General features: G+C 40.2%; 1 non-coding gene across 1 annotated transcript; it reads right to left on the reverse strand.

Annotated features, from left to right (window-relative positions):
• Nucleotides 1-1,403: 1,403 nt before the first annotated feature.
• On the reverse strand, nt 1,404-1,510 carry LOC122067835. Its single transcript, XR_006136889.1, has one exon. It is a non-coding gene; the product is annotated as a small nucleolar RNA R71 (small nucleolar RNA).
• Nucleotides 1,511-14,146: the final 12,636 nt, after the last annotated feature.

Consider the following 14,146-nt stretch of genomic DNA (forward strand, 5'->3'; position numbering starts at 1 on the left):
TTGAGAAACTGAAGTTAACCAAGCCATTAAAAGAAGGCCCACTCGGAGCTCTTTACTACCAAGACAAGAGGGAAGTTCTAGAATTCAACCATATCATTGACTGGGAGAAGTACCTGCAGGAAAGAACTATGCAAGATATCGTATAGAGGTGCCTAGGGAGGCCACAAGAAGATTTTTTGATGAAGACCCCTGGCTACAATTATATTAGGTTGATGGGATTGACTCACATATCCTTTTATTTGCCTATGTACATCAGCGGCCAATTTCGGCTCGAGATGACGGACCCAAAGGAGTTAGTGGACTTTCACCTACTCAAGAGTTGTCTCCTCACCTTGTTATTCACCTATCCTATCTATGGTAGGAAAATTGTTCCCCTTGTCATGTAATTCACTTAGTAATAGAATGAGGAAGTGTTTGGATTCTCATGTTATCTTGATGGAGTACCGGGGAACCTATGGATTCTAGTCCAGTTTGCTCAAGCCTCTGTGTAATTCCTGAATCAGTGCATCCTACTGTAAAATTTCCTGCTCATAGGAACTAACTTGGCTCTCCAAGGCGGCAATCCTCCCATCCTAAGGAATATAGGAAAGGATTAAGAAGAAGAATAATGAAAGAAGAAGGGAAAAAAGAAAATGGGGAAAGTATGAAATACCATTTTTCTTTTATTGAATTTCTAAGAAGAACAACTTGCAATAATATTTGTATTGGTGGAGGTTGCCATACCTCACAATATGATAAAGATAAGTTTCACCCTGTAGCAGTACATCAGGAATTGACCTGAGCAACCCTGGATCCCTACCGGTAAGCTCCAAAAAAATCAAAAAAATCATAAAAATCATAAAAAAATCATAAAAAAAAAAGTTTTGCTATCCATTCTTTTGTGCTTATCTTACTCTAGTTGTGGGTAGTTTTCTGTTGCATGAATGTTAGGTGGATACATAATACTAAGAATCGGTTAGAAAGAAGAGATCCAACAAGTAGTCACCCTATACGTTTGTTCTTTTTAAAACCCTTCAATATGGGAGACCAACAGCAAAACCCTTCACCTAAATCTCTGAAAGATAGGTTCAACCCTGCTAAAACAGCCCAACCTTCCTGCATAGTTACCACAAGCTCAAGGCAATAATTTTGAACTCAAATCTCAATACATCACTATGTTGCCTCACTTCCATGGGTTAACCTCTGAGGATGCATACCTATTTCTAAGGGAATTTGAAGAGGTATGTGTTCTAATTAAGTTCCAATAGCTTTCTGATGATGCTATTAAGCTTAGGTCTATCACTTTTGTATTAAAAGACCAAGCTAAGAAGTGGTTGTATGAGTTACCCATAAATTCCATAACCTCATGGGAACAGTTTACAGTTGTCTTCCTTAAGAAGTTTTTCCCAACTCACAAGACCAATAAGCTTAGAAGTGATATCCTTCAGTTTAGGCAAAATCGTAGTGAGTCATTTTCCAAACTTATGGAGAGATTTAAGGATCTACTCCAAGAATGCCCTCACCATGGCCTAGACCTATGGCATTTATGTCAAATAATTTATGAGGGTATTGATTACCCAACTAAATAAATGATAGAGTCTATGTGCCCTGAGGGATTCACATCCTTTACAGATGAAGGAAAGGTATGAGAATTCTTACTTGACTTAGCTGAAAAAACCCGTGAGTGGGAATCAACCCAAGAGAGTGAAAGAACCATAGGAGGAAAAGGATATTTTGTGGATGGGATAGTAGCCAAAGAAACCCATTTGGATAGCCTAATCAAGAGAATTGAGGCTAATGTTCCTAGAGAGCCATCATCAGTCAATTTGGTTAATATTTGTGCTTGGTGCCAGTCCCCTGGACATCTCATAGAAGAATGCCCCAACACCTTTGGGAGCACTTCTAATGATAGTGTTAATGCCTTATACCAGAATAATCCATATAGTAATACCTACAATCCAGGATGAAGAAATCACCTAAATTTCTCTTGGAATTAGGGTAACCAAGCAAGGCCTTCCAATTTCCATAATCAAGGTCAACCTGGACTCCAAAGGCCTCCCTTTGCACAACAATCTTTTTCCCAAAATACTTTTCTTAGGTCAAATGTAGGACCTCAGGCTAGTTTTCCTAGGGCCCCTCTCTTATCATCTTATTAGCAACCCTCTGGGTTTACCAACACTGGAGAAGCAAGTAGAATAAGTGACTTGGAAAAAAATATGGCCCTCAAGACATCAAAATCTTACGAGAGAACTCACTCAAGCTATCTCAATTATGCGTGAGAGAGAAAATAACTTTACCCAGTCAACTAAAGGCTAACCCTAGGCATCATTAGCCTTTTAGTTCACAAACATCAACTAATGCACCACTGAATATAGTACAAGGTCAAACCCAACAAGGGCCCTCTAACCAATATGATGTTGTTTACGCCCTTACGAGTGGTAGAGAGTACCAACAGAGCGTTCCTAAATCTTCTTCATCTATTACTCCTGTTAACTCTCCTTCAGTTGAGGACACAAGTGTGCCTCTTGTTTCAGGTTCATCTAATAAACCTAAAGATTTTTCTAAAACTAAAGATGATTTGGTTGAGGAAACTAAAAATGATTCTTTTGAATAGGGGCAAATCCCTAACAATCCTAATGTTCATCCTGTCCCATTTCCTAATCGCTTGGTAAATAAAAGGAAGACTGCTTCTATGGATAAAATTTAGAAGTCTTCAAAAAGGTAGAAGTGAACATCCCTCTTTTGGATGCCATATCCCAGATCCCCGCCTATGCAAAGGTACTGAAAGATTTGTGTACTTACAAACGTATCACTAGTGTGCCCAAAAAGGCATTCTTGGCAGGTAACATTAGTTCCATAATTACTCAGCCTATAGCAACCAAGTATAAGGATCCAGGGAGCCCTACCATATCTTATGTCATAGGCAACACCTACATTGAGCATGCCTTACTTGACCTTGGTGTAAGTGTGAATCTTTTACCTTACCATGTGTACAAGCAACTTGGATTGAGAGAATTGAAAGCCACTGGAATTACTCTTCAGTAGGCAGATAGGTCTGTTAAAATTCCTAAAGGGATGGTTGAAGATGTCTTACTAAAGGTGGGAGAATTTATTTTTCCTGTTGATTTCATTGTGTTAGATACCAAGCCCTTCTCAACTAAGGATGAGATCCCAATAATTTTAAGAAGACCATTCTTGGCTACTAGTAATGCATTAATCAACTGTCGGAATGGTTTCCTATGATTATCTTTTGGTAATCAAGCTGTTGAGTTTAACATATTTAGGATAGACAAGCAACCACATATGGAAGAAGAGATTAATATGATTGAGGATCCTCTGGATTTTTCTGATGATTTAATTACCAACTTTGATATTAATTTTGATTCAGAATTCTAAGAGTGTATGGATGAGTTGGATGATGATAGTGAAAATTTATTTTCTAAAGTCTTGAGTCTTCACACACTTGTGGAGCCCTTAGGACCCCTTTCCAATTCCATTCCCAAACCTTCCATAGTTGATCCCCCTAAGCTAGATCTTAAGGAGTTACATCTAATTTGAGGTATGCTTTCCTAGGTCCTGACCAGACTCTTCCTGTAATAATTTCTTCAAATTTGACTTCTAGCCAGGAAGAGGAGTTACTTAAAGTGTTAAAAGATAATAAGGAAGCCCTAGGTTGGACCATGGCTGATATCAAAGCTATAAGCCCTTCTATTGTGCAACATCATATACATCTTATAGAGGATTCCAAACCATCCAAGGAAACCCCAAATAAGAGCTAACCCAGTGATGATGGAAGTTATTAAGAAAGAGATCCTAAAGTGCTGGGATCATGAAATAATTTATCCTATTTCTGACAACCAATGGGTAAGCCCAGTTCACATAGTGCCTAAGAAGTCTGGTGTGGCTGTAGTTCCCAATGCTAATAATAAACTAATTCTAACCCATTTCCAATCTGGGTGGAGAGTGTACATAGACTATAGAAAACTTAATGTGGCAATCTGGAAGGGCCACTTTCCATTGCCATTCATTGACCAGATGTTAGAGAGGTTAGCTGGATATGAATACTATTGTTTTCTTGATGGATATTCCGGCTATAACCAGATCCCAATTGCTTTAGAGGACTAATATAAGACCACTTTTACATGCTCATATGGAACATTTGCTTACAGGCGTATGCCCTTTGGGCTTTGCAATGCCCTTGCTACGTTCCAACGATGCATGATGAGTATATTTTCTGATATGGTCAAAATATTCTTAGAAGTATTTATGGATGACTTTTCAATTCATGGGAATTCCTATTCTGAATGTCTTTATCATCTTTCTCTAGTTTTGAAAAGGTGTATATCTAAGAATTTGATTTTGAATTGGGAGAAATGCCATTTCATGGTTAAATCTGGTATTGTTTTAGGCCATATAATATCCAAGGAGGGAATTAAGGTAGATAGAGTCAAAGTGGATTTAATTGATAATTTATCACCTCCTCAATCTGTTAAGGACGTCCGATCTTTTCTAGGATATGCGGGCTTCTACAGAAGGTTTATTAAGAACTTTAGCCAGTTAGCCCGACCTCTCACTTCATTACTTGCCAAAGATCAAACTTTTGAGTTTTCTAAAGAGTGCCTAGAATCCTTCAAACAACTTAAGAAGGAGTTGACCAATGCACCCATTATTCAACCACCTGTTTGGACTGAACCTTTTGAACTGATGTGTGATGCTTCGGATTTTGCCATAGGAGCGGTTTTGGGTCAAAGGATTAATAAGTTACCCACTATCATTTATTATGCTAGTAAGACCTTAAATGATGCACAACTCAATTATACAACCACTGAAAAAGAATTTTTAGCGGTTGTGTTTGCATTAGAAAAGTTTCGGTCTTACTTAGTTGGTTCACATGTGGTGGTGTATACTGATCATTCTGCTCTCAGATACTTAGTTCAGAAGAAGGATACCAAATCCTGTCTCATTAGGTGGGTTTTACTTTTGCAAGAATTTGATTTAGAAATTAAGGATAAAAAAGGAGTTGAAAACCTATTTGCAGACCATTTATCTCGGCTTCCCAATTCCTTGACTGTCGATTCTCCAGTCAATGAGAACTTTCCAGATAAACAATTATTTGCAGTGAATCATGGTTTGCTGACATTGTCAACTTCTTAGTTTCAAGTGTGACTTCAGATCATTGATCCACCCAAGATAAGTATAGATTTCATTCCCAAGTTAAGCACTTTTTCTAGGATGATCCTTATTTGTTTAAGATATGTCCGGATCAGATTATCTAATGATGTGTTCCTGATCATGAGCAACATTCTATTCTCTCTTTTTGTCATGACCATGCATGTGATGGACACTTTGGACCTAAGAAGACTGCCGCAAAGGTTCTTCAATGCGGATTTTATTGGCCCACTCTTTTTAGAGATGCTTTTGATTTTTGTGAGGCTTGTCCCGCCTGTCAGTCTTTTGGCCATATCAATAAGAGGAACATGATAGTTGAGATCTTTACTGTATAGGGCATCGATTTTATGGGACCATTCCCTAATTTCTTTGGGAATTTGGACATACTTTTGTCCATTGATTATGTTTCTAAATGGATAGAGGCCATGCCTTGTAAATCTAATGACCATAAAGTGGTGGTCCAGTTTCTCAAAGAGAACATTTTTTCCCGCTTTAGTGCACCACGTGCAATAATTAGTGATAGGGGTACTCATTTTTGTAATCGGCCTTTTGAGGCCTTAATGAAAATGTATGGGATCACCCATAAGTTATCTACCCCTTATCACCCCTAAAATAGTGGCCAAGTGGAGGTGTCTAATAGAAAGATCAAACAAATCTTGGAGAAAACTGTTAATCCCAACCGTAAGGATTGGTCCCTTAAGCTCATTGATGCCTTGTGGGACCATCGGACTGCATTCAAGTGGTTTTGCCTTAAGATAAGGATGTTTTGGAAGAGACGAGGACGAGGTGAGTTCCAAATTAAGAAATATGCTAGTGCCTGGAATTGACAAAGGGTAATAAAAGTTCAAGTGTGGGGGTCCCTTGTAAGAGAAATTATCTTTGCTCCGGATCGGTATGGCCTTTAACTTTAGCCAAGGTTGGAATTTGTTTATTCTGAATTTTTGGTGTATATTCACTATAAACACCCATGAGACACAACTCATCTAGTAGGGGTGGCCTAGGGGTTTAAAGGCTTGTTGCACATGCTAAGTGCAACCGTGATTTTTACGAAAGTGAATTAGTATTTTTATTTTTATTTTTTTTTCTTTTTGTTTTGATCGATGACTAGCAAAGTCTAAGTGTGGGGGAATTCTACCGGGGAGACAGTTCCATATTATTTTTTGCTTTTTTTTTACTAAATCGGAGTGCTTTGTCAAAAACTTGTTTGAGATTTTAAATGTAACTGCAAGCGTACGGATCAGTGTAGCTACGGGTCGAACACAAGGAGAGCAACCACCTTATTTTTTTACTTCTTTTAATAATGCGAAAGTGAACTGATTAATGGTTGTGATCTAATTCTAATTACCGTCCTAAAAATATGTATCTAAAATAACGTCCTAACCATTCGTCATCTAAGAATTTAAAGATGCAAGCCACGCAATTAAAATTAAATAAATAAATAACTGAAAATAAACAACCCACGCAATTTTAAAAAAAAAAACAATAAAGGAAAAAAATACTGAAATAAAAATAATGTAAAAGAAAGGGGAGAAAGCTAGAGAGAGACTCATAAGTAGGTTTCTCTACTTAGCCCGAGGGATGCATCATAATATAAGCTTCCCTACTTGACCAGAGAGTCACTCTTACAAGGGTTACTCTACTTGGCTTGAGGGAAAGAGAGACAATTAAAATAAAAGCAATAAATTGATGGTTCTATGGCTAGGAGGGGCAAAGCCAACACATACATTAGCTATGAACCTTGGGGGAAAGGGATAGCAATAATGTAAGGACTGAAATTAAAATCCTAAATTAAGAAAGAAAGGGTAGTCAGAAGAGGGAATGAGAGGAGGGAGAGAAGACTATTGAGGGAGCCTACTTACTTGAACTTTAACCCTTGAACTAAAAACTTGATCGGTTTGAGATACTACCGGTACTAAAAACCAGATCTGGAATAAACAAAATCTGAAATTTTTAGCACTAGAGAAAACAAATCTAAAGAAAAAAAATGGAACTTGAAAGATATGCTTCATAGCTTGTTCTTGTCACCTAGAACTAAGCCTAGAACTAGAACTTGAAAATTACAACTTCAATTGCTTAAACAATAAAAATAAAAAAATTGAATAAAAAACAAAGTGCTTGCATTAATTGAATAAAAAGAACTTACAAAAGTGTTTAAAGCATAAACCTAGAACTAGAGCTAGAGAAAGAGAAAACTAGAGAAAGAGATAGAGCAACTAAAAAAGAAAAAAACTAGAAGAAGAATGAAGTGTCTCCCCTCCTCTTACATGAGTTGTATTTATAGGGAATGGGGTGGTAGGATAACAAATTTCTCTTTCCTAAAGGGAGAAACCCACAATTGGTAGTGAGATTTTTTGAGACCAAAAGTGCTAAGGTGGAGGAGAGAGAAAGGAGAAATAAACTTAGAGAAATTTTCTATAATTTTTTTTCTTATTTTCTTTCCTTTTTTTTTTTAATTTATTTCTCTTCCTTTTCTCCCTCCAAGGGACGATTTTCCTTCTTGATTTGTGTGATTTGGAAAATCTTTTGGTGATGATGTGGAGGAAAGAGAAGATTTGGATAAGATTTATTTCTCCCTTTTTTTTCTTTCCTTTTTTTTTTTTCTTCTCTTCTTCTTGCGTAGGAACCACTTCCACGATTTTCCTTGCTTCTAATTTGATGTGAAAATCCCCTCCATGCCCTTAGTGCTTTAAGTGAGTGAAAAGTAGAAATCTTCAACAAAATTCTCCAAAAAAAGACAACCATGAGATTCGAACTTGAGACCTCCTGGTGAGCAAGGGAATTTTGCACACCATAGCTCACCAACTACACTTGGTAGTTGTTGTTGGAGAGATATGACATCCGATAATGCTTAAAGCCTTTAAAATACAAAACCTGCAAAAAGAGAGTAAAACCCAAGGTAGCTCCATTCTAAATATATAAAATGCATGTTTTATTACCCTAGATTTCACACATAAATGTGCTCATCAGCAACCATTGCCTCACATAGGCCGTAATGCATCCTCCTCATCTCAGAATAGAACTTCTGCGGCACCTGAGAAAGAGCATGTCAGCTAGAGGAAGTCAAGAGTTAATTGAAGGATGTTAAGATACTCACATAGTCATAAGGAATGGGCAGCCCAAGGGAAGCATCTATATTTGTCTTCCACTCCAGAAGATGAGGGAGATTGGGTTTGGCCGTTTTGGGGTAGTTCAAAGCAGGGAAGCCATGGAAGGGGATGCTAGCAACTCTGAGAGACCCACCTGCACTAGTAGAGGGTCTCGCTTCTGAAGGATCAACAACACTGATGTCCGCGAACAGTAGAAGGATGTACATGTCACTCTCTCCCCTGAAAGAACATTAGTCAAGACCAAAACAAGAAAGAGTTGGGAGGAAATACTCAAGAAAGGGCAACATATCACTGGACCATCATGACCAAGAGGGGTGCATATTGTCTCCTCCTCTAAGAAGGCTCTGTAGTCCCTATCCCAATCAAAGAATGAGTCATCCCATACTCCGTCGGCCAAACTCTCCATCTCGTTCGTAGGAATGATATCTGGGGTAGTGCATTGTGGGTGCAGGACGACCTGGAGAGAAGTGTGACTCGACTTCTAACCACTAGGGAACTACTCTTTCTCCCACATGCCAGATGTGGCCCCATATGCCCCAGAAAAGGACACGGTTCTCGGATAAATGTCTAGCCAATGTGACTCCTTCAGAATTTGAAAATACAAGGCACTAGAATGGTCTCCAAGTGACCTGCAAATCCAAGGAAAAGGAAGTACAACACAAGATAAAAGGAATTTTAGTGTCAAACATGGAATACCTTAGTGAGATCATTCAAAAGAGATCAAGCGGTGGGGGATGGCACCGAGCCCTGATCACTTGGTTGTCCCCCCACCTCGTGGCTATAGGGAAGAAGAATGCCTGAGGGTCCCTTAGTCTAGGAGCTATAGTCCCCAAGTGCTCAAAATACCAAGGTTGTTTCAAGAGATTAAAGTAAGAATGTGCAATCCAAATAAATGAAAGGAAATAGGTACAAAAAGGAAAATTACCTGGAGGATGAAGCCCACTCCCTTGAGACCTCGGTCTCCATATGACAACTTGTCTAGGGTCCACAAGAGATATACGTACGCGGCCCCACCCCAGTGCCAAGAATCTACCTCCCCAAGATTCTGAAGGAAGAACACCAGGCGAATGTCTACTCCCCCTCGGAGGTCACTGAAAAGTCACTAACCCACGATGAATAGCAAGAAAGAATGGGCCACCTGTGCCATGTTGTCTGGGTTCACCCACAGGCCGATTTTCCACTATTGGCCATTGATCTCCCTTAGACAGATATGTGTTTGATTAGCCGAAATGGTAAGGCTTGTCAAGTCTGTAAACTCCCTGACAGTCGGAACCCTGGGTAGGGTCGTGGGTTCACCCCACATGGGACACCTGTCAAGGCATAAAAGCACAGGGCGTGATGGTGATCTCGCTAATAGGAAGATGAAAAAAGTAAGTACTCGGCCACCACAGCTCCCTCAGGGCCCCCACCAGTGCCGGATTAAACTTTCGGGTCTCTACAAGGGCTAATCGGCATAGGTATGATGCATCAACTATCTCCCTCACTCTATTAGGAAATATCCTGTACCATGACCGAACCATGTTCGGATGGCCATATAGGTCCAAGGTCGGTGGTTCCCTCCCCTTATGCTAATGGAAATAAAGAATATATATAAAAAAAAAAATAACATAAAAGATAATTAAAAAAAAAGAAAAAGAAAAGAAAAAACAAAACAAAAATAAAAGATGATCAAAATAATGAATGAAATGTAAAGACTTACCCAAGAACCCCATACGGAGTTGCAGATGTGGTTCTAACTATTGTGAAGAGTCTGCTTGGAGTACAATTGGCCAGGCCCTCATCCCTGTGGGAAGAACTACTACAGCTCTCTAGCTGGATTTCACCACAAGTCTTTCTCTTTCTTCTTTTGGCCATATTTTCCAAAATCACAAGAGGCCCCAAAAAGTTTCCCAATTGACACAAAATCCCACAAGAATGTCAAATTCTCCAAATGAATCCTCCCTCAAGAACAAGATGAAGAACTTCAAGAACAAACCTGAAGGTTCCAGAAGCCCAAACCCACTCATTCACGAATCGTTCTTCACTCAGAAAAGTTAGACTGAGGAATGAACAAAGGAAGGGGGGACCATTTTATAGGAAAAAAATTCATTTTCACCCAAAAAAAAAAAAAAACAAAATAAACAAAACAAAAAGAACAAAATCTGAGAATCCAATACCAAGGGGCAAATCAAAGTTTCTTACTACCAAATACAAAATGAAAAATTATTTTGGTGGTAATTGCAAATTATTCACATGAGAAATGGAAAGTGAAAATCAAAAGAAAGGTAAAATTCAAATTCATGTAGTAGGTGGAAATTATATCATATGAAAAAGAGGAAAGTAAAGGTCAAAATTTTATTTCTGATGGTCAAAATCCAAGTCTCCAAATTAAAGTCCAAATTCAAGATTCTATTTCAAAGTTCAAAATTCAAAATTTCAATTCAAAAGCCCAAAAGATTAAAAATCTAAAGAAGAATCAAAGGTCAAAAATCAAGAATCAATTATTAATGACTTTTACAGGGTCGAAAGAGCAGCGAATTTCTTTCCTATAATTGACAATGCCAAATAGCCTTGACTGGTTCGAAAGAACTAGCCTGGAAGACCAGATAGCCCAGACTGATTTGAAAGAACCTGCCTAGAAGACCAGATAGCCTAGCTCGGTTCGAAAGAACCAACCTGGAAGACCAGATAGCCCAACGCAGTTTGAAAGAATCTGCCTGGAAGACCAGATAGCCTAGCCTGGTTTGGAAGAACCTGCCTAGAAGACCAGATAGTCCAGCCCAATTCGAAAAGAACCGCCTGGAAGACTAGATAGCCCAGCCCTATTCAAAAGAACTTGTCTGGAAGCCCAGATAGTCCAGATTGGCTCGAAAAACCTAGCCTGGAAACCAAATTCTCTGAACTAGCACATGTGAAGCCCAGCTAAGGAAAATCAAAGAATCAATTGTTTTTTCCTGTTGCAAGATTGGAAGAGCAACGAATTCTTTTCTTGTAACCGATGGTCCCAAATAGTCCAGATTGGCCTAATTCCCCATACCGGCACATGTAAAGGCCGACCAATGAAAATTTAACATCTTTTATAGGATTGGAAGAGTAGTGAATTTCTTTCCTACAATCTATAGCCCAGGTAAGTCCTAAAACTCTAAAGTAGTTGAGAGATATTATCTGTTGCATCGTTCAACTCCGTCATTAATGAGCAAAATGACAGCAGTATATACTCCAGGTGACAAAATGTGGTCGTTCTTTTCTTTGCCCTTTGGCTATTGGCACAGGCCTCAATCAAAGAGGGCTTTTTGTAGACACCTAATTTTGTCACCCTCCTTTGGATATGATGAAATACAAATCTTGGACGTGACTTCTGACTTCCAATCAATAGAGATGATGGACTAAGAAAACCCAGAAACATTCCATTACCTAAAAACCCTGGAACCCCATGCGGAATTTTGACTTTCTATATACAAAGGAATTTGGTCAAGATGACCATATAGATGGATAGTGCTAGGAAATATGATTCCGATGATATATGGCATGACAAAATTGAACCATCGGATCTCCCGCAATCGTCCCAAGAAAATCACATTTTCCCGTACGTATACCGCGCACATTGGCAAGTCCACTGGAAACCTGAAAAATCCCTCACCTACCCAAATACCCCAAAATTCATCCCCTACCTACCCAAATACCCAAAATTCATCCCCTGCCTAAAAACCCTAGAAACCCCAGGCGGGAGAGAAGATGGTCCAAATTTGACTTTTTATATATGAAGGAATCTGGTCAAGATGACTGTACAGATGGATAGTGCTCATAAATACAATTCCAACGATATATGGCACATCAAAATCGAATCGTTGGATCTCCCGTGATCATCAACAAAAAAAATCAGTGATCACGCATTCGCTAAGCGCACTACACGCGCCGGCCAGCCAGCAAGCATAGTGCGCACTGGCTGCTACCCAGCCCCTATCTATTGCCTAGCCCCTGCCTATTGCCCAGCCAACCCTACCCGCACAGCCTCACGTAGGTGCCCCACACAGCATGGCCCACACCCCAGCACAGTATGGCCTGCACCTAGCATTACCCAGCCTGCGCCCCCATATAGCATGGCTCGTGTCTCCGCTGGCTGCTACCAATGCACCCACTTGCTATAGCCCGCATGCTCGCTGGCTGTAGTCCGTGCACCTGTAGGCTACTGCCAGTGCCCATGCTGGCTGCAGCCCATGCACCGTTGCTACCTAGCCCCTACTGTTGCCTTTGCCCATGTGCATGCTGCCCCGTGCACCATGTGCTGCACACATATGCTGCCCAACACACCATGTGCTGCACACGCATGCTGCCCCACACACCTTGTGCTGCACACGCATGCTGCCCCGTGTACCATGTGCCACACACCAATGCCACTTCCTGCGTGCCGTGTGCCGCACACCAATGCCACTGCTGGCACACCCATTCCACTGGCCCAGTAGGTGAAGAGGAAAGGGTGAAGAGATTTCCTCTTCACCCACTTGGACCAAAAACCCACTTTTTGGCCAAGAATCATCTCTCCCAAAAAACACCTTTTTTGCCTATTGGACAAAAGCCCTATTCACCCATTTTAGTCCAACCTTTTTCCCATTGGATAAAAGCCCTCTTCACCCATTTTAGTCCAAAAACCATCTTTTGTCTATTGGTTAAAAATTCTCCCTCCACCCCATTGGCCCGAAAATCCTATAAATACCCCCTCCTTTGGATTTTACACACCAAACAACTCCACCTCATTCCATAGTAGTGAAACCCTCTCTCCTCCTCCCCTCCCCCTCTTGATTTTCTTCGAGTGTTTGGAGCGATTTTCGTCAAGATCTGAAATCTTGTTAAGATCTTCGAAGTATTCTTCGGAACTTTGAAGATCTTCAATCCAAGTTTTTAGTCCAATTCAGTTTTTGCCAAAAATAGTATGTTCTTAACCTCCCCCTTTGAGTGTTCTTGAGCTTTACTAGAAATAGAAATCCCTCCCCCCTTGAGGCTCTTTGGGTCTACAAAGAGATCTTTGTCAAGATCTGTAGCTCTGCTTGGATCTTCAAAGTGTTCTTGGGGCTTTGGGGATCTTCAATCCAATTTTTGGTCAATCCGTTTCTTTTTAGAAATAGCAGTTCCTAGCGAAAGCCCTATCTGAGTGCCCTTGGAATCTTTCTAAAAATAGATATTCCCAACGGAATCTCTACAGAAGTGCCACCTTAGCCTAGCCCTCCCATAGCCTGTCCCCAACGAAAGCTCTGTCAGTGTGCTACCTCAGCCTAGCCCTCCCCTAGCCTATCCCCAGCGAAAGCTCTGCCGGGGTGCCACCTCATCTTAAGCTAGGAAATAGCCTTCCCTAGCTAAAGTTCTATCCGAATCCAAATCCAAATCCGAAAGTTACCGTTCCACCCTAAAACCCTGTCCGAATACCATCACATTTAATGTCTCTCAAGAAAGGAAGTTGGAGGTCAAGACCATCTTCCCCTGAGCCAAGAGAACATGAAAAATAGTCTGAGCCAATACTAATCAGGGGCCCACCCCTCTTGACCCGAAACAGGGATTAAGTTTAGGTACAATTTCTTAACCAACTTGTCATCATGTGGACTTTATATAGACCTTGTTTTAGTGTATATAGTAGTTTAAATTCAGTCAATGTATATATGTGTGATAACTTAGCCATGCATGTGGAATAGTAATAAGTGTGGAAAATGTTCGTTCTTAAGCATCTAGTAGGAAGACCGATGGAACTGGGTAGATTGGGTGCCTAACACCTTCCTAATTCTACAACTTGACACTTACCCTAAATCTCTAGACCAGACCAAATTTCAGGCCATTTTATCAAGAATTGGGCACACACTAGGGTCCTAGGCCCATAACCCTAGGTGGCGACTCCAAACCCCCATTTGTATGATCCCGGTCCT

The sequence above is a fragment of the Macadamia integrifolia genome, unplaced genomic scaffold, assembly GCF_013358625.1.
Source record: "Macadamia integrifolia cultivar HAES 741 unplaced genomic scaffold, SCU_Mint_v3 scaffold316, whole genome shotgun sequence".
Lineage (NCBI taxonomy): Eukaryota > Viridiplantae > Streptophyta > Magnoliopsida > Proteales > Proteaceae > Macadamia > Macadamia integrifolia.